This window comes from Triturus cristatus, chromosome 8, assembly GCF_964204655.1.
Source record: "Triturus cristatus chromosome 8, aTriCri1.1, whole genome shotgun sequence".
NCBI lineage: Eukaryota > Metazoa > Chordata > Amphibia > Caudata > Salamandridae > Triturus > Triturus cristatus.
In genome coordinates this window covers 257,586,275-257,611,631 of record NC_140591.1, presented here as the reverse complement: position 1 = coordinate 257,611,631, position 25,357 = coordinate 257,586,275, and the positions used below count along the sequence as shown (strand labels likewise).

Sequence of the window (25,357 nt, the reverse complement as noted above, 5' to 3'; positions counted from 1 at the left end):
GTGTTTTAGGTGTGGATATAATAATCACATGGCCAATAGTCCGAGATGCCCAGCAAGACGTGCCTTAAGTAGTAAATGCAATAAAAGGGGACATTTTGCCAAAGTGTTCAAAGAAGGGGTAAATAAAGTACATATGATAAAAGTCTATGAAGAAGAAAAGTGTCCTAACAAGGAGCAGTTTGTTTTTTCAATTAATGTTTTTAATCAGAAGTCACAATGTCATATCCCACATGTGATGTCTTATTAGACAGGGTCAAAATAGCAGTTTTTGCAGACTTATGTTCCCCATACACTCTTATTGACAGCAAAACCTTCCATGGGAAAATGGGAGATAATCAATCAATCAATCAATCAAAGCATTTATATAGCGCACTACTCACCTGGAGGGTCTCAAGGCGCTGGGGAGGGGGGGTCCGCTACTGCTCGAACAGCCAGGTCTTGAGCTGCTTCCTGAAGGCGAGGTGGTCTTGGGTCAGGCGGAGGTGGGTCGGGAGGGAGTTCCAAGTCTTGGCGGCCAGGTAGGAGAAGGACCTTCCTCCTGTTGTGGCTCTTCGGATGCGGGGGACGGCGGCGAGGGCGTGGCTGGTCGATCTAAGCTGGCGGGTGGGAGTGTAGAAGTTGAGGCGGCTGTTGAGGTATCTTGGGCCTTGGTTGTGTAGGGCTTTGTGAGCGTGGGTGAGGAGACGGAAGGTGATTCTCTTGTTGACCGGGAGCCAGTGCAGGTCTCTCAGGTGTCCGGAGATGTGGCTGTGTCGGGGGATGTCGAGGATCCGCTGGAGTCTCTTCTGGAGCTTGGCGGTGGTTCCGGCGTAGAGGGCGTTGCCGTAGTCCAGTCGGCTGGTGACGAGGGCCTGGGTGACCGTCTTCCTGGTCTCGGTGGGGATCCACCGGAAGATCTTGCGTAGCATGCGCAGGATATTGAAGCAAGACGAGGAGACGGCGTTGACTTGTCTGGTCATGGAGAGGGAGGAATCCAAGATGAAGACCAGGTTGCGTGCGTGGTCTGTCAGTTTGGGTGCGCTGCCCAGGGCGGGGGGCCACCAGGAGTCATCCCAGGCGGAGGGAGATGAGCCCAGGATGAGAACTTCCGTCTTGTCTGTGTTCAGTTTCAGGCGGCTGGTCGTCATCCACTCGGCTACGTCTTTCATCCCTTCGTGTAGGTTGGCTCTGGCGGTGGCGGGGTCATTGGTGAGGGAGAGGATCAGCTGAGTGTCGTCGGCGTAGGAGATGATGTTTAGGTTGTGTTGGCGTGCGATGGTCGCAAGGGGGCTCATGTAGACATTGAAGAGGGTGGGGCTGAGCGAGGAGCCCTGAGGGACGCCGCAGATGACTTCGGTGGCTTCTGATCTGAACGGTGGAAGGCGGACTCTCTGTGTCCTTCCGGCGAGGAAGGAGATGATCCACTCCAGTGCCTTCTCCTGGATTCCGACATTGCTGAAGCGCTGCACTAGGGTGCGGTGGCAGACAGTGTCGAATGCCGCGGAGAGGTCCAGGAGGATGAGGGCCGCTGTTTCTCCATTGTCGAGCAGGGCTCGGATGTCATCGGTGGCAGCGATGAGGGCGGTCTCGGTGCTGTGGTTGGCCCGGAAGCCAGACTGCGAGAGGTCGAGGGATCCATTCGTCTCGAGGAAGGCGGCCAGCTGCTTGTTGACGTCCTTCTCGATGACTTTGGCCGGGAACAGGAGGAGCGAGATGGGGCGGTAGTTTTTGAGTTCGGTGGGGTCCGCTGACGGTTTCTTGAGTAGAGCGCTGAGTTCGGCGTGCTTCCAGCTCTCAGGGAAGGTAGCGGTGTCGAAGGAGGTGTTGATGATGTCCCGCAGGTGGGGTGCGATGACAGCGTCGGCCTTGTTGAAGACGTGGTGGGGGCAGGGGTCGGTTGGAGATCCAGAGTGGATGGTGTTCATCGTGCGGATGGTGTCTTCGGTGCTGATCGGGGTCCAGGCGTGTAGGGTGGTGGTGGGGAGCGTAGGTGCGGTCGTGGGGATCGTTGGTTGTGTGCTGAAGCTGTTGTGAATGTCAGCGATCTTGTTGTGGAAGTAGGAGGCGAGGGAGTTGCAGAGGTCTTGAGATGGGGTGATGTCGTTGTTTCCGGCGTTGGGGTTGGAGAGCTCTTTAACGATGTTGAAGAGTTCCTTGCTGTTGTGTGCGTTGTTGTCCAGTCGTTCCTTGAATGCAGTTTTCTTGGTGGCGTGGATCAGTTGATGGTGTTTTCGGGTGGTGAGCTTGAGGGTGGTCATGTTGTCTGGTGTAGGATCTCTGCGCCAGGTTCTCTCGAGGGCTCGGCAGTTCTTCTTGGCGCTCTTGAGTTCGTCGGTGAACCAGGGTGCTTTCTGGCTGCCAGGTCTGCTAGGTGGGGTCCTCAATGGGGCGAGGTCGTCTGCGCAGCTGCTGATCCACTTCGTGAGGTTGTCGGCGGCCTGGCTGGGGTTCGCTGAGCTGGTGGGGGGGTGCTGGCTCAGGGATGCGGCGAGCTGGTCGGCTGTGATCTTGTTCCAGCTTCTGCGTGCAACCTGTTGCTGGTGGTGGTGGACCGTTGTTCTTTTGAAGCTGAAGTGGATGCAGCTGTGGTCCGTCCAGTGGCGTCCGGTGGCGTGGCTGAAGACGATGTCCTTGCTGGATGAGAAGACGGGGTCGAATGTGTGTGTCCGGCGTAGTGGGTGGGGTGGTCACCAGCTGCTTGAGACTGAGGTTGGCGAGGTTGTCCAGCAGGGTGGTGGTGTTGCGGTCGTTGTTGTTCTCCAGGTGGAAGTTGAGGTCCCCGAGGAGGATGTAGTCAGCGGAGGGGAGAGCGTGCGGGGTGATGAAGTCGGCGATGTCTTCGCTGAATTGTGTGCGGGGTCCCGGGGGTCTGTAGATGAGGGTGCCTCTGAGGGTGGTCTTCGGGTTGGTGTGGATCTGGAAGTGCAGGTGTTCGGCGGTTGTCAGGGTGTCGTTGGTGTTGGTCGTGCTGCGGATGGTGTTCCTGTGGACGATGGCAATGCCTCCTCCAGTTTGGTTGCCGCGGTCCCTCCGGGTGATCTTGTATCCGTCCGGGATGGCGATGGCGATGGCGATGTCGGGTGCTGAGGAGGCGTTCATCCAGGTTTCCGTGAGGAATACGACGTCTGGGGATGTGGTGTCGAGGAGGTTCCAGAGTTCGACGGCGTGTCTGTGGACGGAGCGAGTGTTGAGCAGGATGCACTTCAGGTGGTTGCTGCTGGTGCTCGGCTTGGCGGGTGCGGTGCAGGTCTGGATGCAGGTGAACTTGCAGGAGTGGCAGCTGAAGGGTCCGTGGGTTCGTCTCGGGGTGGCTCGGTAGCATCCCAGGGTTCGGCCGGTGTTGAGTGCGTTGAGTTCGGTGGTGTTGTATGTCCGGCGGGGGGCTGGTGTCTGCGGGGGCCAGGGGTTCGGGCTCTGGGCGCGGTCCAGGCACGGACGGGCGCAGACGGGCTTACCTTTGGCGCACCTTCGGCGCGCTTAGGGCGTGCCCGCTGCGCGTCAATGCTGCGCGTTTGCCACTCTGCCATATGAGGAGAGTGGGGGGGCGGAGCGAGGGAGGAGCAGCTGGGAGGCGGGAGCGGGGCGGCGAATGGGAAGGGTCCTAGGTGGAAGGGGGCGGGGCCACAGGGGAGCAGCGGCGGGGAGGTGGCAGGAAACGCGGTGGGGGCACAGCAAGGGAAAACAGCGGGCAACAAATAAGAGGACAACGACTGGGCACAGAAAGGGCAACAGAGGATACAGCAACAATCAGAGGGGAAACAAACCGCAAATCACAGGAGACAGGTCACGAAACGGGCAACAGGGGGGAAAACAAACAGTCAGCAGGAGAAAGCGGTGCTGCGCTACGGAGGCTGAGACCACACCAGTGGTCAGGAGCACAGCTGCGGGCAGCGGCGGGATCGGGGCAGCCTGGGCACACCCACGGGGAGTGTGCGCGGTGCGTGGTGGTGTGACCGGCCCAGAGGGTCAGAGGTCACTGCACACCACTGCGTGCACTCCTCCCTATAAGGTCCAGTGGGAGGGAGGAGCAGCTGGGAGGCGGGAGCGGGGCGGCGAATGGGAAGGGTCCTAGGTGGAAGGGGGCGGGGCCGCAGGGGAGCAGCGGCGGGGAGCGGGAAGGTGGCGGGAAACGCGGCGGGGGCGCGGGGTTATGTCCTGGAACCACCTGATATCAGACCTCGGGGATATAATAAGGATCCTTTGCTCTTGAGGGCATGGTTAAAATGCATATCTTTTTCAAAGACGGGCACACTGTGGGCAAAGTTTATGTCACTAAAGAAGGCTCTAACTTATTAGGTTAACACCATAAAAAGGATTTAGGTATTAAATTGTCCCCTAAAAATCATGACATGTCCATAATAGGAAATAACATTATGTGGAAGTGCTTTCTGACAACCTATGTTATTAAAGGGTGTTGTGCACAAAATCAGACTTAAAACAATCGCAAAGTCTGTGGTAAATAAAACGAGATCTGCTCCTTTACTTATGAGAGATCCTTTTTAAAGAAAGAATTGGATAAACTGGTGAAACAAGGTGTAATAGAAATGGATGAGTGTGCTGAGTGGGGAGATCCCATTGTCCTTGCACCTAAGAATGGGGGTAGAGACATTCATCTGTGCATTGATTTGAGACATCTTACTGCCAATATCTGGGTGGACCCCTACCCACTGCCATGAATTAATGACATTTTCAATCTGAAGCATGAAGTATTTTAGTGTGTTGGACCTATCTTCCTCATACCATCAGTTTGCACTGCACCTAGAATCACAACCTCTGACCTCATTTGCCACACCTTTTGGCTGTTTAGGTTGGCCTCTGCTGCCGTGGCATTTCAGAGGATTATGCAACACATACTACTTGGTCTAAACAAGGTAATGTGTTGGGTGATATTTTAATACTCTGCTCCACAGAACAGGAGCACGATGATAACTTAGACAAGGTCCTTAGCAAACTATGTGATTCTGGTTTAACTATTAAGAAAAACAAATGGAAGATTGGAGTTTCCTCTGTTGATTACTTATGGCATGCCATTTTATGTGAAGGTATTAAACCTAAAATTGGTCTCAAAGATGCCTTAAAAGATGGCCATGTTCCCTCAAATAAGGAGGAAGTGGAATCATTCCTGGGATTAGCAGAGCATATGTCAAAGTTTGTTACATTTTTTTGGATCTAGCATAACCTATGTGAGAGTTGTTAAAAGAAAAAATACCATTTGAATGGAAAGCTTAAGGACTCCATTGTCAATGTTCCTAGTATAGGTAAATTTGATACCAATAACAGAATCATTCTTACCAACAACACAAGCAATAAAGGTCTTGGTGCCACTCTTTCTGAAGTGTGTGTGGGTTCTGAGAGAATCATTGCTTTTGCTTCTAAAACTCTTCACGATAGCACAAAGAATTACTCCACAAATGCAAAAGAGCCGGTTGCTTGCTATTGGACAACTAACCATTTTAAGTTGTACCTTTGGGGTTCTACCTTTTGAACTTAGAACAGATCACAAACTTTTAGTCTCAGTATTTTCAGCAAAAAATGTTGAGAAAACGACCCCACAGATCTGCCAAATGGGTTTTTGTTTTGCAAGATTTCCAGTATAGAATGGAGTATGTTTATGGTGAAAGGAATAAGGCAGCTGATTTCCTTTCAAGGATGTCTATCAACCTTGATAATGCTAAAATAGATTCTGAAGTATTAGTTTAGGTGTTATCCTCTGTTCCAGCCTTAATGAAAGAAGAGTAAGAGAAGGCCATGTCAGTAGACAAAGTGTTGGCCTCTGTATAGGAGAAAATAGTAAGTGGTTGGAAAGAAAAAAGTGAAGGCTTAGATAAGGAACTGCAACCATTTTGAAATGTAAGAAATGAACTTTTTTTCTGAGGACAAGGTTTTTAGGTCAGGGAAAGTAGTTCTATGTTTTAGAGTTAGAGAGCAAATCGTCAACCTAGCTCATGAGGGACCCTTAGGGAGATGTTTGACTTAAAATTGTTAGATCTGAACATTGGTACCCTTACATGGACTCCCTCATAGAAGAAAAGGTGGGAGATTTCTTTGCCTGTACAATGAGTGACAAGTCCAAGCAGGTGCGTAAAGCCCCCCTGGCACCTGTTAGCATACTGGTAAGACCCTTCGGAGAAATTGGGGTTAGTTATTGTTGGTCCTATTAACTCTTTGGGATTACAGAACAGGTTAATTTTAACCCTCATTGTCTATTGCTCAAATTGGATTTCCATCAGGTTTACTTCTGGTATTAACTCTAAAGATATGATTGAATTATTTTCCGACATCTCTGCCACTGAAGGGGTTCCGGTGACACTTGTAACGGACAGCGGGTACAGTTCTGCTCTGAGGAGATGGTAGATTTCATCACAAGTTTGTCCATGCAGCTCGTGAAGACCCCATTATATTGCCCAAAGGCCAATAGGCTGGTAGTAAGGGCTAACGGAAAGCTAAAGGAGTCCATTCAGTTAGCTTTAGCAGCAGGAAACCGCATTGTACAGACTGTCAAAGATATGTTTTGGGCATACCATACCACCCCCAGTGGTGTCCCAGGATTTTCACTTTCTGAGTTACTCATGGTGAAGGAAGCCCAATACAATAAATGGCCCCTTAATGGTTATTTAGAAAAAGAGAGATAGGTCAAGATCTGAAAAACATATCTGAGAACACCATATGCCATCAAGGTCAATACAAACGATGGTATGATGAGAAAAGGGGAGTCAAATTACAGAAATGTAATGTGGGCCAATTAGTTCTGGTTGAGAAATCTAGTATCGGCCAAAACAAATGGGACAAATTTTATGAGCCTACCAAAATAAAAACAGTCATGAGGAATGTTGTTATTCTAGAGGATGGACGCATGCAGAGCAGTGGATGCTACAACATCTAATATAGATGTTAATGAACTGGCTAAAGATCCTACTTCACCTGGTTACTGTGGAAGAGACAAAAGGAGGGATAAATCTCCCACGTGGCACAGAGACTATGTGATGTATTACTACAGTCTTAATTTTTTTCCTGTAATTGTTTCGCATTCATGTTTTCTTATAAGTAGCCTTTTAATGCCATTGTTTTTCCATTGCTATGCTTACACATTAATTCTTGTGTTAGCAAAGGAGATGTGTTTTTATTTCTTATTGGTATTTACCTTTTTCCTTATGACCTTCCCTTGAAACCTTCCATCCTGCATTTCAACCCTTTTCCCTATTCCCCCATGGTAGATTCTAATTGTACTGTTGGAATGTTGGTGAGAGGTGTAACTCTCATTCCCGGACGAGCATTTTAGAGGCAGTCTGGAGATGTTCTGCATGACAATAAACTCCACTAATAAGTCACCTGTGTGGCGTCTTTACTTTTAATACATTCCTAGCCTGAAACTCCTTGTCACTGCTATGGAGAGCAACTCTGTTCCCATGTAATATTCCACTATAATGGAATGGTATTATGTGTGATTCCAAGTTAGCATTTTCTGTATTGCAACAACATGAAATTGTACAGGTAAATCAATTCATTTGTTCACCCCAACTGCACTTTGTAAATTGCCTGCTTACTATTTTAAAAAACGAATATTCATTGTGAGTTTTTGTGAACTTTGCAATTGAACTCGTTAGATACTCGTCACGGACTGTGTGGCATGTTATACACTGGCTCATCGTTTCTATCAGCTCATATTTGGCAAGAGGTATTATTGCATATAGGTCCCTGCTATTTTCTGATGGCTGAATACAGTCTTAGTGTATCTATAAGCGGATTTCCCATTGGTGATACAAATGTATGTATTGCCGGATATTATAACAAGGAGTCAGAACATGGAAAGGCCACAGGCCATAATATGCGTTTGGACTCCCTCTTTTAACCCTCAGTTCACTTCCACGTTCTCTTAATACAGACCCATGATTCCTCATTGATGAAAGAGGCTCTTGCACCTTGGACATTCAAAGCAAGCTTCAGGGCGCAGCTCTGCCCTGCTGATTGTTTGCTGCCTACTGTGGCTTATGTGGCATGGAAAAAGTAAACATTCATGCATATTAAATATGTATTTAATCTATTTAGGATTACAGTAATTAATGGCAGTAAATTTAGAACTGAAGTCGCTCACAGTTCAATGACCTTTAAAAGTAGTGAGCTTACTAACAAGCGGAAAAGTACACTGCAATATTTAGCACAGTTTATCCAGAGTACTGGTCTATTTATCTTTTGTGAGGCATACAAACAATCATTTTAGAAGAGTTTCTTGTGATGATATGATTCTACTAAATCGAAAATGCTTTTAAGATTATTTATGCAAAAACCCAAGTCTGCGTGTATTCAATGTGGTGGAATAGAAAAATATTTGAATAGAGAAAATAATTTAACTGAGTTTATCTTCTAATACTGATCGCAAAACCGCTATGTGCGTTACAATTCAGACGCTGCAATATATCTAAGGAAATAAAGAAATATTATTTTTAAATGTGTCTGCAAATGTAATTTTTCGTGGAATTGTGTATCATTTGGTGATCGATCAAATTATGATGAGATTGTGCAAGCTACTTAAAAATGTTTAAAGTGTGATACAAGTTTTATGAGATAAGACAGAAGACAAATTACAGAACATGCATTTGGCTGAAATACTTGAAAGCTGCTCTAAGATTCTTAATTCAGCCGGGTTCCAAATGGGCAGCAGTACTGGAAAGGTTCTTAGATGACGCAGCAGCTGTCTTGCAATCACTTATGCCCTACAACATCCTAGGTCACGTTACATGTATTTGCACCAATGCAGAAGAATATTGCATTCACATTTCCGGACACCAGTAATTTCCCAGAAAACCTGTGAACTGACCTCTCCAAATTTTGGTGGCCTCATTTACAACATTTTGGTGAAGTGCAGCGCCGCGAGACTTCTTCCAGCTGCTCTGCCCTGCGTCAAAAGGAAAGGGCAAGAATGCGCCATCTTAATGAAACATGGCACATTCCTGTCCTTTCTGCCAGCGTACAAATTGGTGCCTAGCGCCAACGCAGACAACCTTACACCATGTTGCACGAGTGTCTGCGTTGTTGGCAGAAATGTTTTTGTGCAGGAAGAGATACCTTCCTGCACAAAAACAGTCAGTGGAAGCATTTTCCCCTGTCTGTGTGTGCTGTTTCTGCAGCATACATAGAAAGAGGAAAATCAAGCATTAGAATAGCGAATAGGTCTTGCCTTTGGGACCTTCTTAGTGTTTAGCCAGAGCTATTGGCAATATTTTTAAGCTATGTTACCCAAACTGACAGATATACAATAAGTAGAAAAGAGAGCATTTGATGTACCCAATGATTGAAAATCTGACGTCGATGATTATTCAAGGAGAATGGAGAGTACCGTGGAATAAAAATACTCCAGAGGTTGTAATTGTATGAGAACACAGACATGTTGGAAAGCACATCATCTCACAGTAAACATAGAACAAGGAGTGCTGTGTGCCAGCCAGTGGTGAGGAGAGGTCGGAAAGAAAAAGTGGTGCAGTTAAAGAAAACATATGGCTCATACTGAAAGGATCCATGTAGCAGGGCCATTTGGCAGGGTGGGAATAAAACAGCCACATGGTGGGATACATGTAGACCATTCACCAACGAAAACTACGGAAATAGTAAAGGCAGACCGAGCAAACCACGAAAAGTGGTGGGTGCGTGGTGGGTGTGTTCAAAATTCACAGACGGAATACAGCATGCCTTACAGGGCAGCGCATGCGCGCTATTTCTAGGCTCGACCTAATAAAAATGACCTGCTTCTTCTCAATTCTCCTCCACTAATGCACAAACACGCTGTCTTGAACAATGAAAACGTTTGCACCATTATGCAGAGGTGAGTATATGGTGTCTAACATAGGATTTGTACTGAAGCATACCCTTTCAGCGCAGTGGCTATCTTAGCAGATCTGACCGTGTATCAAAAACTATGGGTGTTTGCACTAATCCACCCAAAAAACACCCTCTTGACCCAAAGTGGCACAAGCAGCACAAAGCGCTGAGAGAAGGGTACTTTTCAAGTACAAAATAACTTTTGCATGGTAAGTAAATACCCATGCAAGAGTTTGCCCTTCTTTATGTTGCTTTGATTGATTTTACCCTGGTGCAAACTCTTCGGAAATCAGACCCTGTGTTTCTACTAAGCATCCCTTTGCTGTGAAATTACAACAAACCCAGCTTTTTTCTGCATTGTTATTAAGGCAGGAACTTCAAGCGTGCCACTCACTTCTCTAGGGGCTTGGTGGGTGTGGGTCCTGGGCATTTGTCCACATTGCCAATGCTAATTGTCTCTGAGGGAAGTTAGAGAGAGAATGGAAAGGACAGTCTAGATTGAAAATGGGGTGAGTTTAGGAAAATAAAGAGGGACTGAGAGTATAGGTAGATGCAAAGATAGGGGAGAGAGAAGCAAGAGACCAGGGAGGAGTGCAAACCTTGGGACAAACAGTGAGAAACGTGATAGGATGCAACAGAGTGAAGTGGGCAGAGAGATAAGGAAGAAAGAGGTGATGAGAGAGGGAGGGCCCAGATGAAATAGGAGAGAGAGAAATGAGGAACGAGAGGAAGAGGGAGGGAAGCGAAGCAGAAACAGGGGGAATAAGGGGAAGAGAGAAGATGATAGATGAGGGTGCAAGATGAATAGAGACTGACAAAATAACAAAAAGTCTGGAGTAGTGTTAACAGGAAAAACAATGGCTGGCACCAATAGTGCATTGGCTAGCACCAGTAGTGGCAGCATTCCCCTCTGAACGTTTTGGACACCAGTGCATAATGTTTCTTTTATTGCAGCTTAAACATGGTTGTCAATATATTTTATGTCTAGGGCGATGTTGAGCAAATCATTCATATTACAGTGGCACTTGGGAATGTAAAAACATTTTGGGGTTTTCTGAGTAGCTTCTTCATTATAATGTAAAATATCTTTCTGACCAGAATGGGAGAGGTTGACAGTATTTGAAGGCATGGATATTTGGACTGCCCGTGACAGTGTACCCCACAGGTAAAGGAGCAGCTAACCCAGTCGTCCATAATATCAGTCTGGAGAGTGGTGCAATTATATTCTTCTTTCTGGGAACTAAGCATGTAAGGTTGTAGAATTGTGATTCCAAGCAGCAAAAACCATGAGAACAGATAGACCCATTATTGTAAATCTAAGCTAAATTGTTCTGTCTTCCCCAGCGTTTGATACCTGCTTCTTGGTTTTATCAGCTCCCTTAACTCCATCACATCCATCTTCTTTTTTAGCCTTACAAGGCCCAGTAGCAAAGGCTTTCCTTATCTGTCATCTCCAACTACCAAGAAAGGTGATCTGAATGAGCATGCTGAATGACTGCCTGTGGCCTATAGGTTGCAAGAGCATGTCTCCCTTGACTTGAACCCTCAGACTTCATTGCACGAGAGGGGCCAGGCTCCAGCTTCCTGAGGGACACCATTGCTCACATCCATCAGATCATTACCTTGGCTGGGGAGCAGAGAAAGAGCTCCTTCGCACATCCGGACTCTGGTGATGCCACGCGTTGCTGGCTCTGCAGAAAGGCACGTAAACACGGAGATGGGTTGGTGTAATGAGGCCTCTAACCACTATGAATAGATAATCTCCTGAATAGGTATTGGTTCATGGTAATAGTAAATGTTAGCTTCTAAAAACAAGCAGAAAAAGAAATAGAATTCCATATAAGCTTGTTTGAAAGTCAACATAAACTATGGCGGGAGGGGGGTGGGAGTAAAGACAACACAGACAGCGGGAGGAGGCAGAAGTAAAGACAACATGTATAATAGGAGGGGGAGGGGAAGAAAGACAACACGGACAACGGGAGGGGTGGGGTGGGAAGAAAGACAACATGGACAATGGAGGGGGTGGGGTAAAGAAAACGAGGACAACAGGAAGGGGTCGGAGTAGAGACAACATGGACAATGAGAGGAGGGCAAAAAAGGCAACACAAACTACGGTGGGAGGGGGGTGGGAACAAAGTGAACACGCATAACGGGAGGGGTGGGAGCAAAGTAAACACAGACTGATAGCAGCAGTGCTTTAAACAGAATGGAATGTTACAAAACAAGCCAAGGCAAAAGAAAAATTAGTGTGTGCTCCAAAACACATGGCCCATATCAAAAGGATCCATATAGCAGGGGCAGTCCACAGGGCAGGAAAAAAACAGCCATAAGGCGGGACAAATGTACTCTATTCACAAAGGTAAAAGATGGAATTTAATGAGGCAGGCCATGCAATCAATGAAAAGCGATGGACGTGTGGTGGGTGTGTTCAAACTCCACAGAGATTCCAGCATGCCTCGCAGAGCAGCGCCTGCGTGCTGCCTCTAGGCTCGACCTAAGTAGTAGAAATATAGTTATTGCTCATGGTTATGCCTCCCTTGGGGAGGTGCACACTGTTGCCGAATTCTCAAGTTTACAGATCCTTGTAAATCTGGGAATTTGTCAAAACCCATGGGTGCTGCATGGGAAAACCCATCACAACGCTCATAGAACGCCTCCTTGACGTGGAGTAAGGCCATGCAAAGCCATGCAGGGTGGCTTTGCGTCACCTCATAGATTTGATTGAGAGGCCGGATGCTCCGGCGGTGCAGGCCTCTTGTAAATGAGTCCCACATTTTTTGTAAAGATTCACAAGTCCAGATAACAGTTCAAAATAAGTCTGCACTGTTGTAAATGTATTCAGAGTCCTTAAATTGTAATGCTTCCCTTTACTCTGAATAATTGTCTTTCTTGTATGACATGAGTACTGGATATGAAATCCTGCTATTTACTAATTTTAAGTCATAAGAGTAAAAGACCAAAAGCATCTTTTTACTGCTCCATTATCTCTTTGGAAACAGCTAGTCTTTCCCATTTTGCTTGGTGTTCGAGATTCAACACTTTTGTGGAAGGGCAGAAAATGGTTAACGACTTAAAACCTTCCCCAGTAATCTGTGTCTCAATACCTGAACTTAGTACTCCTCAGGGTTGAGTAAGTAGTTTGTGTCATTTTGGTGGATATGATCGAAGCAAGGATTTCAATTCTGCTTTTGTTTTATTTATGTATTTATTTTGGAGTTTTATAGAGCAGAAACTACAGCTGATGGGTGTCAGGTCACTTTACACAAGACCATGTACAACGCAAATCAGTTAGGTTTGTTACATTTCCAGTTGCAGGTGATAATTAGGCAATTGGAGTAAGAATTCACACGCAGGCCAAACACTATGATGCAGGCACCCAGACATGTAGCCTGTGCCTTCACTAGGTGGAAAGGTGTTTCCCAGGGATTACCACCATTCGTTCCTTGGTTCACGGATTTTACTGGCCATGAGGCAGCCCAGTTAGTGGTCCAAGAACAATGTTTCCCTCATCTCTAAAGTTCCATGCCCCCTTTTTCATGAGTCATTTATTATTTAGATTGTCAATCAATGTATTTAAAAGTTGGAATCAGCGGGGTAATAATGAAAGCTGTGAGTGGTGGTTGGCCATTTCTACATCCAAAATGGCTGCCGCCATTCATGCCATCAATGAACTGTGGGTTGTGGCCCAAATGGTGTTGATTTCTTCACAATCAAGAGGACGGCATGCAGAGCATTTATTATGTGGAAAGAGGGCCACGAAGTGGAGCTCACTATTTATTATTTCATAAAGCACAAACTTGACCAAACTGGGTTTCAGATTAGTCTGTACTCTCTAATTACATGGTGATGCTGTACATATTTTGGATGATGTCAATTTCTATCTGCTATTACATTTAGATCTGTTGACTGACTTTGATTATGTGGAAAAGAACCTAGCCGAAAAAACAGGGAAGAGATTTTCACTCAGTTTGAGTTGGAAAACCAGCAGGAAAGAAGAATTTCTTTCTTGAGTCCTCTCACTCACCAGGGTTTCCGTATATTTACGTAGGAGCACTTTTGTGGAGAATATGTGTAGTGCAAAAGTGTAGTGGAGTGGACTAAAGTGAGTTAAAAATACCTTGCTAGTGGGCGAAATATTTTATTGTTGCTCCTAGTTTGGTATGTCTAAAAACAGGGTAGTATACAAGTAAACCTAGCTATAATGGGTTAGGAATCCTTAGTTTACATCAACATATTTCGAGCATTCCCCAGAGCTCTTTGTCAGGACTACACAGGGACCAGCCCTGTGTATGCCACTCCTAATCAGACTACAGTTAGGCAATCTAGAAAATAAAGAAATGAAAAAACGCTGCAACTATTAAGCATGCGTAAATACATACATGTGATCAAGACTCTGTCACGTTGTATCTGTGAGATAGAGAAAAACAATGTTAAGGGAATAAAAGCCCCCGTCGAGTGGGTGGGTATAAAACAGTTATCATGGCATCTCCACACTCAAAAATGCTTCTCTATAGTGCGTGATCATTTCCAGTACTGAACGTGGTTCTTTGCCTGTTTAGGACAAGAGAAATATGCATGATGATTTAGTGCAGCTAGTGAATAACCTTAAAGTTAAGACGTAAAACACACACACTTCGTGGGTTAAAAAACACACACACGTAACACACTTGCCGGTATGGCGAGCACATTTACATACCTATAAGCTAGCAATAAATTTCCCCATGGACTGAGGGGGTCGAGGGTTCTCGTAATCCTAAATGTGGAAAAATAAAAGAAAAATGGGGGAGAGTGCCTCGTTAGTGGCCTCATGCTCCAAGCTGTACTAATTAGGCGTGTGCTCCGGTGGTCGGGTCTGAGGTAAACCCGGTCTATTAACCTGTGGAGAGAAGACTTACTTGGCGTGAGAGCTCCTCGCGGAATATCACCTAGTTGGTTCCCCTCCAGACCGCATTTTAGCATATCTACGGGCGGGGACCAACTTTAAAGTTTCCGTATCCGCCCAGTCACAGTGGATAGAAACTAGAGCGGGGAAGGGTTTTCCCAAAATGGCCGCAGCATTTGCCTAATCGTGTCGGCCATTTTGGGGGTATACAAAACGGGAAAGTAAGGTGGGCTCCTCCTGTTGTGAAGGGACCTAAACGACGTGAGAAACAAAATTAAAAAAAGGTAGAAAAATGACCCTATATTTAATAATGGCTATTCTGAAGGAAGGTTTAAATGTCAAAAAATAGCTGGGATTAATAGCAGATAACCAGCTATCAATGAAGCTATTTAGTTTACTTGGTGATTCTTAACGCGGTGGTTTGACATTAAATATTTAATTGCCTAGTCCAAAGCAATAGTGTATGTGCTGTTAATCTAACATGGGTTGCTCTTGTTTAGTATAGATGTATTGCTCTTGTTTGGCATGACCCCACAACCGTGTGGTAACCTGGTATTTTGGCGTGGTCCCCAGGTGGGGAGCCACAAACTACTAGACAAGGGTATCGAGATATAGGAAGCTTATGGCGCTCAGCAAATAAACGTGTAAAGTACAAGACTAAGTGAATAGTTATGGTGCAAAACAGGAAGGGGAAACCCTTAAAACCCCTTAAAGTGTGTAGGTCAAGGCCCTACAACAAAACAATTAACAAGCAATCCTGTGCACACATATAGTTATAAAGTCCATGTTGACAAAGGTAAGCACAATGAGGGAAACAAAATGTGTTCGGATAAAGACAAGTTTTTCTTTAATCCTCATAGAAGCATGACCAGCCGGGGAGCCTAAAAAACTGACTCAGTTAGGAGAAAGGGCAAAAGACCTAGTATAATTGTAATATAAAGGTGTTCATTAGCAAAACTGTCCCCAAGGGATATCATCATTCAGGCCCACGCTATCTTAACGCAGTTTGAACACCTATTGTTGTTCTTTCTCATGTAGTTTCCTCTCTAAGTTCTCCCGGCATTTAATGTGTTCAAGTACTACCCACCTCATATCATTGGGGGTGTGTTGTTTCTCTAGGAAATGGGTGGTCATTCTTGTGGTAGCTTGTTTACACCTTATGTTGCTACGGTGTTTGACTATTCTTGTGCTGACCTTATTGGTTGTCATCCCCACGTAGTGGAGATTGCATGTGCAGGTGATCAACTACACAACACCTGCTGTGTTGCAGTTGGTAAAACTATGTAATTCCCACGTCATGTTGTTGTTGAATTCAACTTTTTGGGTGAGGGTACTTATGTGACATACACTGCAGTTTCTGCAAGGGTAGTGGCCTTGTGGAAGTGGATGTAACAGGCGTAATTCCCCTTCAGTTTCAGCTGTGTTTGTTGGACGTGTGTGCACCAGATAGTTCCTTAGGTTTTTGCCTTTTCTATGGCTGAACATAGGCCGTGGTATGTCCAGGCCCCCACTGGTCAGGGTCCGCCAGTGTTTCTTCACTATCTTAGTCACCTTATCTGATGCAATATTAAATGTGGTTATACAGATAGGTCTCTTGTTTTGTGCGTTTGTCTCCGTTGGGTTGTGTTCCAAAAGGTCCTCTCTGTGGTTATTAGAGGCTCGTTTCTTTGCCTTTGACACCAAATGCTTAGGGTATTGTCTTAACATTAGTTTCTTAGCCAGATCTTTAGCTTGGATGTTGTAGTCTTCTTTGTCAGTACAATTCCTTCTCAGACATAAGAATTGTCCGAACGGAAGGTTGTCTTTCAGTTGTCTCGGGTGGAAGCTGTCGTAGATAAGGAGGCAGTTTCTTGCCTTTGGTTTGAAGTGGGTGGTTGTTGCTAAAGTACCGTTCTGCTAAAAAATGTTCAGATCCAGAAAGACCAGGTGTGATCGACTCATTGTGAAAGTGAACTTGAGGTATGGATCTTGCCGGTTCAACCATTTACAAAATTACTGGCTTCACATTCACCTCCTTCCCAGATGAGTAGCACATGGTCTATGTACCTTCTCCATAGTTGGACATGTTTTTTGTGCGGGTTGCTGTTGTTAAGTATTTTGTGTTTTTCAAGGTGGTGTACGTAGAGCCCTGCGACGCTCGGTGCAAAAGTGCTCCCCATACTGGTGCCATGCTGTTGGCGCTATAGAGTTTCTTCGAGCCTGAAGAAATTTTCTGTCAGTGCCAGTCTGCAGCATTCTAGAACTACATGTCTAGGTGTATGGTAAAACCATTGGTCTTCAAAAAGTACTTCCTCAAGGATTTCCAGTGTCTCTTTATGTGGCAGGCTGGTGTACAAGCTTTCCACATCCAAGCCTATTAGGATGCTTGTTTTCCAACTCAAACTGAGTGAAAATCTCTTCCCTGTGTTTTTTTGGCTAGGTTCTTTACCTGACACTTCTGTTTTCAGGTTCAGTATTGCATAAAGAGGGTGGACCTAGCTTTAACGTCTACCTCCCCCCTCATTTTCTGTTTTTGACTATATACATCACACAGCTGCGGGAGGATTCCCTTACCCCTTACACCACCCCCGAGACCTGATACACCGCACACGCACACACAAAGAAAACACCCCCTAAGATAGCTCTATCTTAGAAATAATAAGTATGAGTGAGAATTTGGCCTTTCAGCGCTGAAGCAGGTTGAGGAGGATTTGGAATTTGGCCACGTCTACAACCAGGGTGTGTTATACATAATGATGGATTCTAATCTGCTAGTGTTGAGCCAACTTATTTCATGCATTTTTTAACAACATTGGGGGATGTATGTAACATGGAGGAACCCCTATGTGATACAGAAAGGCAAGAGCTCTGGGTGATTCATTTCTAACACTGTGAACATCTACCAGAGATTAAAAATGTAAACCAGTGAAGAACAACAACACTCACTCCTATTTGCATTGATGGGGGGATAAGGAATGTCTCCACATAATCAAAAACAGAAAATGAGGGGGGAGGTAGAGGTTAAAGCTAGGTCCACCCTCCTTATGCAATACTGAACCTGAAACCCGAAGTGTTGGGTAAAGAACCTAGCCATAAAAAACAGGGAAGAGATTTTCACTCAGTTTGAGTTGGAAAACTAGCAGGAAAGAAGAATTTATTTCTTGAGTCCCCTCACTCACCAGGGTTTCCCCGTGGTGACATGCTTCATCATAGGGGCCATCTCAGTTCTCTACGAACTGAGGCGTGCTGGGACTTGCGATATCATGGCTACTTTTGCAAAAAAACTGGTATAATGCAAACATGACTAACACAGTTCTTTTCTCTTGGATTATCCCCCATTTAAGTCCAGTCAGAAAAGTTTCCAAACTTCTTTGCAGACTCTTGTCGTACTTTGAAATATCACATTGCAAGGAGAGAGAAATCAACTTACTCAAGCAAATAAACTCAGGATATGAAAAAAACTGATAATTGTTTGCATTTCTGGTGGCAATTCTCTTTGTTTTATGGGAATCACCAAGTCACCTTGGCTCTGCTCAAAGCAATTTTGACAAAAATTAAAAACACATACAGCATATTTGCTTCCGGGATTCTTCACTTTGAAACCTAGCAATACAGGCCGGCTGCCCTCGAAATTATAACTTGCTCTGGTGGCAGGGAACAAAATGTTCATGTATACAGTTTATATATATGGGATAAAGTACCCTTGTGTTGTACATTATAAGGATATTGCAAGTCACAGAGGAGTTTCATGAGCAATAGAGGAATGAGGTCGAAGGCCCAGTTCCTTTATAAGGTTATGGAAATCCACAGTGACTAGCAACATCCTTATCTTGTGCAGCAGGGGATACTTTATTTCTTAAAGTACATAATCACACCATTAACCTTTCCCACAGATGACTTAAAACCTTGGTGCGTAGCTCTTTCATATGAAAGAGAGATCATGTTTGAAGGAAGAAAAGAAATAGAATCTCTAGTGCAAAATTTAACACATCGAAAGAGCTATTAGATATTTCTTGCAAAAAACATGTAAGAATCAGTTTAATACAAGTCAGTATTTGTAGGTGGAGCCTAGAGCCAGCGCGCAAGCTCTGCTCTGGTAAAGATCTGAGGTCGTTCAGTAGGTGAAGGAAGCCCCGCCCACTACCCGCCTATATTTTTCTTTGGCTTGTGTCTTTGTCCTTGGTAAATGCTGTCTTCTGATTGATTATGAGGCATGTTAGTCCCTCCTTATTACAGCCGACAGCTACTGGCCACTTTACTTTGAGTGTTGCACAGTACGTGCTATTGTGAGCACTATTTTCCTTAATGAGGTTCTCATACTGTCTTCTCACCTCCCCCCTCCCATTGTCCGTACCTTCTCACCCCCTCCCCCACCCGCACTCCCGTTATATGTGCCTTCTCGCCCCCTTGTCCTTCTCTACTACCCCTACCTCCCGTTGTCCGTAACTTCTCACCCCCTCCCCCCACCCGCACTCCCGTTATATGTGCCTTCTCACCCCCTTGTCCACCCCACCCTCACTCCCATTATTCGTGCCTCCCGTTGTCCGTGATGCAATGTACATGGAGTCAACCATGAGACGAGCTGCGCAGTGATCACTGAGCCAAGCGCTGACACACAAAAGTATTCAGTTCTGTGCTTGTTCACACTGCTACACGGGTCGCCTGGGTCTTAATGATAAAATGTGTTCATTTTTAGACAGTTCACAGCAGGAACGCGCCTGTCATTGCGCATTTCACGGGTGAGGTGCACAGTTCTGTCCCTGGACACGAGTATCTCAAGTCGAAGTTAAAGAACACAAGAATGGTCCGATTTACTGGACATCTCTGCCAACTACATCATACCAAGCCCAGAATGCAGCATTTCCACTGCCTTTGCACAGCAGTGATGGTTGTGCAGCATGGCCAGGCCAAGTAACATGTATGTAAGGCCCATATTAGCACACCCGTATGCACAAGAATGAAGACTTGGGACCAATTTGTGAGCATGCCTGGGCTGGTGACCCTTCCCTCTCCATACACCCCAATCCATTAGAATCCCTCACTCTCACCCGCATAGGACAGCCATGCCTCCCATAGCTAGTGGGAGGGGGGAGTGGGTGCACAAGGGTTCAGATATGTATGAGGGTCAGGAGTCGAGATCCTTTCAGCAGTGCAAAGATACATATGGGGTCTCCGAAACTGAGTGACTATAGTATGCCCAGATAGGACACTGGGTGACTCAGGTCAATATTTGGGGAAGAGCCACCTGGGCAAAAACGCCTTTTGAATTATAGCTTTTCCAATTACTAGGCACTAAATGCACCATCGCAGCGCTATACTGACCACTATTGGCATACGACACTCCGCCCTTGTGGGGACATAACTGGGAATGGGAGGAAGCCCTGGGCCTACACATGCCGTTTAAAAGATGAGGTAAGCTGCACAGAGGCATATAGTGCTTAGCGATCTCGTCCCTTGGGAAGGAGCTACATTATGCAGAATGGTTGGTTGGCACTACACTTCCGATAGACTACATCAAATGTATCTTGACGCTTCGCCTACTTGCTGGAGAGGCTACGGTGTGCAAGGTGACACGCTTCACATATGGTGGGGATGCCCTGTAATCCAGTCCTTCTGGGAGGGGGTGCTTACATTGCTGTGGGGGTCCTTGCACTCCCTATTCTGGCGATGCCAGAGGGCCATTAACCCGGGATGTTCAGAGGCGAATGGTATCTCTGCCTCCAATGCTCTGCTGCAGCAAAACTCACCGTAGCCAATAACTGGAAGAAACTGGATTGCACCCCGCAGATACAGAGCCCCAGAGACTGTAAACATCTTGTTAGTGGAACAATTAACTAGCTGAATCCAAGGGCCTTTGACCCCAAGCGGCAACCATTGGAGCAGTATTTAAGGAAGGGAGCCACTAGCCCAGCTCTCCTCCCGTGATGGAGGGCACGGGATATTTTCCACTGACACACACAGAGTGGGGCCCCGCCTGGTAAGGTAGATGTGCGTGACGCCCGTGCACCAGAGACTGTGTACTATGAGCCCACGCAAGGTGGCGGACACACGGGGTACACTTACGTCTCTGAAGTTGGGAGGCAGAGGAAGGGGGGCCAGGAAGTGGATGAGCATGTGTACGGAGAGGCAGGGAGGGGAAGTATTGATGCTGTGCAATGCTTTCTGAAATCTCCATTAGCGGATCACGCCGCATGTCTGCACGGATACCTCCTTGCAATGATACATTTGCACTGGATAGCTCATGCCTCCCATTTAGGGGGTAAAATGACACCAATAAAATGAATGAAAATTAAAACAAGCATTTGCAATGCAATAGGTCTCACATTTACGTGAGTTTGAGCTATTGGCATTGTAAATGTTATGTTATGTTATGTTATGTTATGTTATGTCCACTTGTAACGCGCTCGGCTACTCGTAAGTGTCCCGGCGCGACAATGCCTTTTTATTTATATTTTGGTTTTTGAAACATAAATACAATGCCAATAGCTTAAACCCGCATAAATGCTAGACCTATTGCATTGCAAATGCTTGTTTATAAAGGCACATTCACTTGGAATGTATAAAACATTGCAAAAAGAGTCACATTTCTCTATAATTATCTAAGGATTGCAAAAAATTAACATGTTGCCATACATAGCTCCTTTCTGCTTGTCACTCTACAGCTAGAAAACAGAGCAGACGAAAGGAAAGAAACCTTTCCTTTTTGTTCTTTAAACTGCTGCTTTAGCTATGTTCTGTGACTTGCCTTTCCACTTAACTACTGGCTCTGGCAGCAGGCACTGTGATGTCAGAACTCAACTTGGTCCCAAGTTATTACAGTTGAGTGGTTACATCATTACTTTATATTACATGACTGGGTGCATCACAAGTACCATATTATGAAGAAATTAGAGACAGGTTTTTATACACGGATTGCAGAATCCTATGTAATAGAGTTGGCTAATAGTCATGCAGAAGAAAACTAATACAATTATTCTAAAAGTACGGTGACTAAAAATGCAAGATAGAAAGTATGTTTTCAAGAAAAATGGTATTTTGAATAACAGTTACCCTTAGTCTGCTGTTAACAAATTGTTGTTAGACCTGCCAGCCTTAGGGTGTTTCATTTTTGCTGACCTCTTTTTCCCGGGCCTTAGGACGTGCTAACCAGTGCTAAAGTGCATGTGCTTACTCCTTATAGCAAGGTAACATTGACTTTTCAACAAATGGCATATTTAATTTATTTATAAGTCCCTAGTAACATAATATAACATAACAGGTGTATTTGTAAAACGCACATTCACCACTATGGGTATCTTGGCGCTGAATAACAGATGTTTGTTGTAAATTGGTACTACATGTACTTAAGGACTGGAAATTATAAGTTGCTTTTGTGCCTGCCTCACTAATTGTGCCACCCACTCAAGTAGCCTGTTACACATGTCTCAGGCCTGCCGCTGCTGCCTGTGTGAGCAGTTTTAAACTGCCATTTCAACTTGGCAAAATAAACTATTTGCCATGCTCAAACCTTCACTTTTAATACATATAATCACCCCTAGGGTAAGATCTAAACTGCCCCTAGGGCAGAGTGCACCATTTCCAAAAGGCTGGTTACTTTTAAGCTTTGCATGTCCTGGTAGTGGAAACTCATAAGTTCATTCTTCACTACTGCAAGGCATACCTCTCCCATAGGATAACATTGGGTTACCTTATTACATTTAGTAAGTAATAACTTTTGTTTGGCAGCAGGTAGCACCATCATGTTTGGTGCCTTAGGAATTATAATTTAAACCCCTCTGTAATGGTAAAGTCCGATTTTAAGTCACAATTATGAAAATGACACTTTTAGAGAGGTGTCATTTTCTTGCCCCAACCTTTTGGTGCCAACAGCCTGTTTCCTGGGTCAAATAATAAAGTGTAGCTTGCAGTTGGCCTTTCTATATTCCTCCCAGACAGCCACACAATAGAGGGACTGGATGTTGACATGCTGGATCGTTCAGGCAGTATGGGGGGACAGAGCTATGCACAGCCCTACTTGAACTTCAAAGACCCTGCCTCAACTCACACACAGAGATATTTATGCTAGCCAATTATGCCCCCACACAGACTGGGATCAAGGCAGGGTGGCAGGAAATTACAGCTACCGCTGTGGTTGAGGGAAAAGTCCAAAAGATTCTCCCACTTCAAAGGGGGCAGTTGGTATAAAAATAGGACCCACTGACTCAAATTCTGTCACGAAGAAAAGAAAAAAACAAGTTGTATAATGATAAAACAGTAAAACCTACAAAGATATGTATGCTACATAAATGATCCTTTGGGGAAAAAAGGACATGGCTTAGGTTAGCTGAATATCCATAGGCCAGATCAAAATGGAAGATTCTGTACCCTCACTTTTGAATCACAGACCCATGTATTTTTTAGGTGTCTCTTCCTACACAAACTCACATCTATAAATGGATATGTCCAGTCTGGTTTGTCTGTGATGGTTGAATACATTTTACAACTGTTAGAATTGCTGCTTAAATAAAATGTTAACCTGAAATAGATGTAATCATCCCACTCCCTTATCCTGCTTTTTAAAGTTATGCATTGAAAATGCGCTAGTACAGCTTTTCATTTGACGTAATTAAGTGGATTTTTGGTCTATTGGAAAACAAATTCTCAGGAGACCTTTGGATTCTGTTAGAATTTATGGATTCACAAGATCGTCAGACAATGTTAAAAGTAAAGTTTCAAGATGTTTCTACAAAAAAGGACCATGTGTAGGCAACATGGTGCAAAGGGTTACATGTGTAGCTTGACATCTCCTGTGTCTTGCATGTCTCAACTTTAGATCCTTGCTCAACTCATTCTTCTCTATGTTTAATTATCTGATTGAAGTTAAATTGGTTAATAGTAACTCTATATTCATAGCACTTAAAAGCGGCAGAAGTGTAGTATGATGTTCTGTTTTTTCAAACATGTTATGAGTGGAATTTGTTACTATTGTTACCATATAAAATTAGGATTAAGCATGAAAACCTTTTTTAGAATGAAGGCACTGGGGGTGTGGAAAATGAAGAGGTCAATGACTTGCATCTTTAGAATGTTGTCAAACATTGTGAAGTATGAAACTTACAAAAGTTAAAAAGTGACACTCAGAAGTGGATGGACGTTTGTCACTCAGCAGCACTCCCATTCCCTATCTAAGCCTTCATCTAATATCCAAAAGCCCTGAGTCCTCATTGAGCCACATTGCTCCATGCCTGTCCTTCCCCAAAACCCTATTGCCTGTTCCATGCCTTGTGACCCCAAAGCTGTCCTCAGCCGTATACCTATAGCTGTCCGCTACAGCAGGTTCTTGACCACACACTCTCAGTTTCCTCTGTGCACAACACATCTTTGACTAGCAGTGTCCCTTTAGTGTTTACACAGGATTACCTGGAGCTGGATGTTCCACAAATGGGACAACCTGAAGTAGAAAATCCTTCCTCATTGAGAGGCTTATGGATTTAGCATCACTTCAGGTGAAATCTAAAGAAGTCACAAAACGTAGCCCCCTTCACTGAGATACAGTTTTCCTAGCTTCTCCTAACTTTGCAAGTGAAGTTTTACCTTCACACATCTCTGGAATCTACTATGCATCTACAGACAGTGGCAGTGTTGCTAGTACTTGTTCAGTATGCATCATGGGATTAGAATATCAGTGTTCCAATAAAGTCCATGAATGTTCAAAACCTTGACATGGAGTCATTCCAGCAAATTAAAGCAATGTTGAGTCAAAGGACTTCTTGATGCCAATAGATCTCAATGAGGCAAACCTTCACAACTCAATATCTTATCCTTTCATGTTGTATTATATATTATATTTTAATTCCTTTTGGAATATTGTATTTTAAAACACTGTTACAATATGCATAGAGAAGAAATATTTAAAGCAATTTTTAGAATCTGTAAAGAATACTGAAACATCTGTTTCCAATAAAGCAATATTCAAGATAATGGAAAATGAAGCTTCATGTCCCGTAGTATCCTTGAGGTATTATGTCATTTTGGCCAAATAACCAATGAAGAATATGTAGTTTAGAAAAATGCTAGTTGTGTTTCTATTTTTGTGTTTACACGATATAAAAAGACTGTTGACATCTATCTTGCAGAAAAATGAAACACAGGAAATTAAATTAACTTATTTTCTCCAGATGTCCAGAGATGGGATGGGTGAGAAGTCATGTTTTTGTCTCTCTGGCGGGTTCCTCCTGCCAAAAAAAACCTTATCTGTTTTTGAGGTGACCATTTTTTGGCCATATGGCTAAACACATCAGATTTATTTAGACAGTAGCAATTGCAAACAGAATACTTCCTTTAACACTTGTTTGTCCTAGGCGTCTAGGCCTTACTTTTCTTATTTCCATTTTTGAGAATAAGGCACTCATTTGTCTTGAAACATGGTCAAAAGTAAAAACAGAAACTTTGGTGAGGTCCATTTCGGAAATATCAAGTTCAAGGGTAGCAAGGTGAAACTGGAGTACAGAAGAATGCAGTTATGTGAAGTGGCATTTTTTGTTACCAAAATTATAGGAGTAGCAAAAGTGACATGACATCAATGGCTGTCATCTCAACCAACCTATGAACTCAGTGTTGGAAGTAAAACACATACATAGCTTTATTTGGACTGAAAAACAAAGCTCTGCCATTTCCAGGGTAGGACAGCAGGTTAAAAAGTAAGAAGATAGATGGTAGTAAAGG

At 44.6% G+C, this 25,357-nt stretch overlaps 1 protein-coding gene and 1 pseudogene across 1 annotated transcript in view; one reads left to right on the top strand and one right to left on the bottom strand.

Annotated features, from left to right (window-relative positions):
• PDGFD (platelet derived growth factor D) overlaps window positions 1-25,357 on the top strand; it is a 1,003,134-nt gene that overhangs the window by 167,344 nt on the left and 810,433 nt on the right. The window lies entirely within an intron of this gene.
• Window positions 10,748-11,317, bottom strand: LOC146801945 (calcium-activated potassium channel subunit beta-3 pseudogene; annotated as a pseudogene).